The sequence below is a fragment of the Colias croceus genome, chromosome 20 (assembly GCF_905220415.1).
Source record: "Colias croceus chromosome 20, ilColCroc2.1".
NCBI lineage: Eukaryota > Metazoa > Arthropoda > Insecta > Lepidoptera > Pieridae > Colias > Colias croceus.
Genome location: NC_059556.1, coordinates 1,131,474 through 1,137,473, shown reverse-complemented (window position 1 = coordinate 1,137,473; position 6,000 = coordinate 1,131,474). Strand labels below are relative to the sequence as shown.

Genomic DNA, 6,000 nt, shown 5'->3' with positions numbered 1-6,000 from the left:
GTTCAAACAAACAAACAAACAAACTCTTTAGCTTTATAATATTACCGTTAATCTAAAAAGCAAAACACAAACGAAATCTGCTAATTGCTTAACAAATTATATAAAAAAGCAGCAATGTAACGTACACAGTAGGACATGATCGTTCCGCCCGCCCAACCAACCTCCGCGCGGAGTCTGCGCGGAGCTACAATCGATACAGCCTCCCGGTCCAGTCTGCCCGCGGCCGCACTACCTAGCACGCGCCATTTTATACTTTTTATTATCTGTGCTTTTTTAACACCCTTTATCATAGGTTTTTACTTAGTATCGCTCCGGATATCTCTGGAGATGGCATATTGCTGACGGTAAGTTCATTTTTTTGGATTTTTATTGTTCTATTTTTAGTAACTTTTTTTTATGTCGTTATCTCTCTATCTATTCTTTTGATTTTAAGCTCTACCTGTTGTAGCGCTCGTTCGTTTCAATAAAAAAATGTTAGTCTGAAAAAAAGAGTTTTCATTTTTTTGTAATGGTTTAATCTATTTTTAGTTAATTTTTTAGTTATTAGCGAACGGGTTTCTTATAGGAAATGTTAAAATATATAACGGTTAACCTAACAACTTTTTAAAGCTCGTCTATAAATGTAATTATGTAGACAAAGGCGCCCTCTAGTTGTGTAAAATCAAACCGGGCCTCGCCCTAGGAAAATGCAGTTCACGCAAGTGCAGTGGACTGAAATTATATTTAGCACTATTGTTCTATCGATCCTTTTCTACTAATTAAAACTTAAAATAATAATATCAAATAACTGTTGCGCACAAAGAATGAAAAAATTGCAAAAAATATCATATTTTTCCAGAATTTTCGAAATATAGGGAACCATTGCTGTCTCTTTCGCTCATGACGTCATTGCTTCGTCTATTTCGGACTTAGCTCAAATTAGTTTGTACAGAGCTCAATTATTATGACTGGCAATTAATACGGATAAGTGAAACCAAATTAAAGACCAGATTATTTACTTTCATAACCTTGTATTAATTATGATTTTGTCGCTAATATAATTTCTTCGCAAAAACCAGTTAATCGGAAAAATAGGTGAACCTACAACAAAGAAATGGGCTAAAAAATCGCTTATATAAAATTATTATTTAAATTATGTACCTACATGATGTATAGCTATACATTCAACTATATATATTCAGGGAGGAAAATCCATACAGGTGCATTTGTGGGGTGGGAACCCCCTCTTTTAGTCCTGGGCGTGTCTAGTGCAACCACCCCCTCCCCTTTCTCCCCATGCGCTTTCGTCGATACAGGATGAAACTCAGTTGTCTAGGGCTGCCAACTGGTGGAAATAGTCCTGTGTCGGGTGTGTGACTTTTTTGTGTGTTTGTCCAGGGTGATCTTCGGAACTTTTTTGAAAAGTGTTTTGCGAATTGAGAGGTAAATTGTTGAGATGATTGTCGGGTCTTTTAGGTTAAAGATTCATTGTTCTGAACTTAGAAAGACCCGGATACGAATATCTTATAAAGTTTATTAATTAGTAGATAATATTTAAATTTGATTTGATATCTATAATTTTTAATATTTATATGCTAAGCTAGCTAGATAATTATAGCGATTTCATAAATATAATAAAATAAATTAAATACAGTTTTTTATGTCGAAGTCGAGAAGTCGAGCCGCAATGACAATGAGCTTTGGCGACTTTAATTTTTTACAATTTATTTGTTCTGATCATAGGAAAATTCTAATACCTACATTTACATTTTATGAAAGTTCTTAAGGTACCTATTATTTTATCAACTATGAAGTCATTATTAAATTTTTTGTATAATATTTTTTCAATTTGACCCACTTTGACGACACTTGTTGAAAGGACTGTAACTTTAATAAAAGAAAAATTAACTTGAACAAAGACGCTGATGTCAGCTTATGAGTTTGTAATAAAAAATTTAAAGTAGGGTTGCTACTTCTTTGTTATTTTCTAAAATTAATTTTTCAAATCGTCAATTTAACATTTGTAGTCACGCTATCTTTTTATACTTATAGAATATTGATATCAGATATTGATTTGGGCCTAGGGCGTTAAACTCTTCAATTAAATTTATAAATCTCGTCTGTACCCTAACTCCCCATGAGGGGATCGTCGGGCCTAATTATGTTTTTGTATAGGTATGTAAATTATGTTATGGTGGGGACTAAAATCTAATTTTAATTATGTATTGCTTTTTGATTTTATTCGTATCTACTTATATCAAAAAAGTTTTTATTGTTAGTCATAATGATATGATTATCATCATGAACAACGGAGACGGACTATTAAGTGAGAATGAGAGGATAAAAAAAGATTGAAAATATTAAGAAGAGACAATAAATTTAAAAATGTATTGCTCATTTGAAAAGAAACCTTTTATAAGTTTCCGTAGATATCGATAAAAACCAATAAGTTTAAGCACCTTGAATAAAAGATAATGAATAATTAAATATGATTCCGTAATTAACAATAAAAGCTAATATGTTCCTTGCCCTCCTTTTCAAGTAAAAAAAGTTTAATCATTAGCGCATAAGAACACTTTTCATTCATTGTTAAAATGATACTGTATGTATTATTATCATTGTATGTTTTCTTTTATTATGTTTCATTGTCATTTGCAGTACGAAAAAACGTAAGAGTATAAACTAGCCACTTCACCGGGTTTGCCCGGGTTAACTCTAGAAAAGAAAAATATATATGTTACTAATAGTAAACAATTTTTTTAGAACGCTTGAGTAATTTTAGAGTTAAATCGTAACAAACAAAAAATCTAATTGTTCCTATTTTAGTTTAACAAAGAAAACGGACATGTAACACTATTACATTAATACCTTTTGAGAGATTTTCTACAATTTTAATATTAATCAGCGGTTTGCCCAATGTTGTAAACCCTAGTAACAAGTAACAGCCCATCTAATCTCGAAGTTTCGAGAAGCGTCATCAAAAAACTCAATATCCGCAATCGCCGGGTATATTTTGCCAGCTCTCATCCGGGACAATAACGTATATCCCGGTCAAGAGGCAATGCACATTCGCGGAACATGCCGGGTCAGAAACGGCTTGTCTCTGGAAATTTAATGACGTCAACGTTTTAGTTTTATGCTCTATGGCAATAAAAACTTTTATTATTATTATATTGTATTGCTATAATATTATATCTGTGGTACTGTTTTATACTCTGTTCAAATGTCATGGATTTAAAAATTGATTAACGACTTTGATTCAGTTGTTAATTAATGGGCTGAACCTTGGGCTGAACGTGAACACTATATGACAGAAAATTTGGATGCTTTGTATAAATTAAAGAGGTTGAGTTCTGGAGGTTTAGTTATCAATTAAATCTTTAAAAAGGCTGATAGGAATATGATGATTTTAGTTATTTATCTCCAATTGCACAGTAGCTATTGTTTTTGACTATAATGCAACGTGATCTCTTCGCGAATTTGTTTGCGTTTGCGAATGCAGTGTGCGCGAATGCGTTCGCGAACTTCAAAATTTTTGAAGTTATATGGACCATTTTTATCTAATGGAATGACGCGGGTTCGAATTCGGCTTCGTGTTCGAATTTATTCTATTCTTTTAAAAATTACATTTTTTCTTTCATACTTAAAAAATACTTCCGCATTTATTTTCTTGGTGCTCAAATGTACGGAAGCAAAGTGTAAAATTTAATGTATTTTTTTTGCTATAATACTGCGTATGAATATCAGTCAGAAATTAGGCTTTTCCATGACTATATATATTTATTATTATCAACAACATTGTTTGAGAAAGGATGATTAGGATAGTTATGGATAAAATTTCCGTAGATTATCCCGCATAACAACACATTAGGTATTGCTCATATTTCAATTGAGCGCTCCTCGGGAGAGCAGGAAAAAGTTTCCGGACACCAGAAGTCATTAGACCAAGGCGAAGGCCTTTGATTGACAACTAGTTGGCCACTTGATACTATTTGAATGAATCGAGATAATGATTCCATGTTTCCTTATTCTCATCAATTTTAGTGGCAGGTTATTAAAGACAAAGATAGTTTTACTTCAAAAACATTATAATATGTGGTAACGTATAAAAAATATATTATTTTAATCTTTAATCATTATCTTAATATATATAAATCTCGTGTCACAATGTTTGTCCTCAATGGACTCCTAAACCACTTAACTGATTATAATAAAATTCGCACACCATATGAAGTTTGATCCAACTTGAGAGATAGGATAGTTTAAATCTCAAATTGTTTTAGAGAAAGCGGGTGAGGCCGCAGGTGGTAAGCTAGTAATCCTATAAAATATTGCCACCCGTAAAATAGTAAAAATCATACAATATATTTCGCATTCGAATTAAGCCCCATTTACATTACATGAAACACTGTCCACTCTTATTAAACAACATAACAACATAGTCATTCCTAACAATGCCGGTCAAGGGTCCACAAGGCACAATATGAAAGATGTAAACTCTGCATTGTTCCTTCTACGTGATAACGATGTCTAAAAATAATGCCTAACTATAATTGGGCGTTGTTAAAACACGTTTGTTTAGAATGTTTGCATTGCAAGTAGAATTAGTAACGTATTTTCGTGTTGCTGAGCGCAGTTTATTCCTAAATATTGTGTTTAAGGTTGGAAAGGCAGAAGTAATGGCCGAATAATGTGTTACTTGCATTGGGTCTGTAATAAAAATGTTCGTAGCAAATTTATAATACGCAGCATATCATTTAGTAGAGCTTTAAAAGCTCAATTTAGATCGTCTAAAAAGATGACAAAAATTCCATGTCGATATTACAGTAACTCTTACTACTATTTAGTTATTAGGTATTAGTGAAATTATATAAAAAAATTAAGACATGTCAATTGTATCGGAAAAGTTTCATTATTCATATCTATAAATACCACGTGCGTAATATGAACACTGAAAATGTTAAACTGAGTGAAATCTGATTAAATCTCGCCTTCACGTGTAAACAATTATGCAAATGTGACATTATCAGAAATGAACTGAACTTTCCAATACCTACACAATGGTTAGAAGATAATTTATTTACACACGAGGGAGCGCCATATTGAACCATTTCCCGCCTAAAAAGCTTCTGTCACAGTGACATTTGTTTGCGGTCAAAGGTCACAGCGCAAAGAGCCGAATGCGCAGATGCAATTTCAAACAATGAACGTTCGCGCATCACATATTGTCAGTATGCCAGTATTCGAGACACAGTCTACGGATTCAGTACTGAATTCTCTGTAGACTTAAACTAATATTTACGTGTATGAAAGATAAATTGAAAGTGTTTGAATTAATTTTCTGTGACATTTAATGGTGCGTTTGGCTGGCGTTATGCGTTCCGATTATTTATAAGCCGTGCCGTGATTTGGCGCGCGAATTCCACAGTTTAAATTTCGAATTTTGGAGTAACTGCTAACTGGTGATATATTTTTATAATTAAAATGCTTTATTTTTTAAATAGGGAAAAAGGTTATATAACAGATTTTTTTATTAACAAAAATTTCTTGAAAGCTGTTGTAATGAAACTGTAACACAATACTAACTATTCTAATTAGTATTTATTTTTAAATAGTAATCACCATTTTTAAAACACCTTCGCTAGTTAACATCAATATTGGCTATAATCCAAGTGACAAAACATTCACACGTTTTATCTATTAAAGCCAAAATCAATGGGTTCAATGAATTATACAAAATAAATTCTTTTTAAAATTATTATCTATGAAAATGAATAAAAATAAATGTGATAAAAAGTCAGAAATGATAAAAAATTGCAAAAGAGAGGCGAAATAAATAGGAAATTGTAATATTTTTTATATTTAACTGTATTTTTATTTATGTTTATAATACCTACTGTTCTTCGCCATTCCTTTTCAATAAATTTTACAAAAATATTTAGATATAGCTGTAACAGGCTGACAGAAATGGATTCAAGTTTCGCGTGTCCCAGTTGTAAATGACATAATCTGTAAAACATT

General features: G+C 31.9%; 1 protein-coding gene across 5 annotated transcripts in view; it reads left to right on the top strand.

The window, feature by feature from the left end:
* Positions 1–217: 217 nt before the first annotated feature.
* LOC123700697 (glutamate-gated chloride channel) overlaps positions 218–6,000 on the top strand; it is a 30,740-nt gene continuing 24,957 nt past the window's right edge. For 4 of the 5 annotated variants that reach the window (XM_045647998.1, XM_045647995.1, XM_045648000.1 and 1 more), the window contains exon 1: positions 5,236–5,441. The gene's annotated coding sequence lies outside the window, so the exon portion shown is untranslated. Of the gene's footprint in view, positions 345–5,235; positions 5,442–6,000 lie in introns of those variants that run through there. The other variant, XM_045647996.1, reaches the window with a different exon arrangement.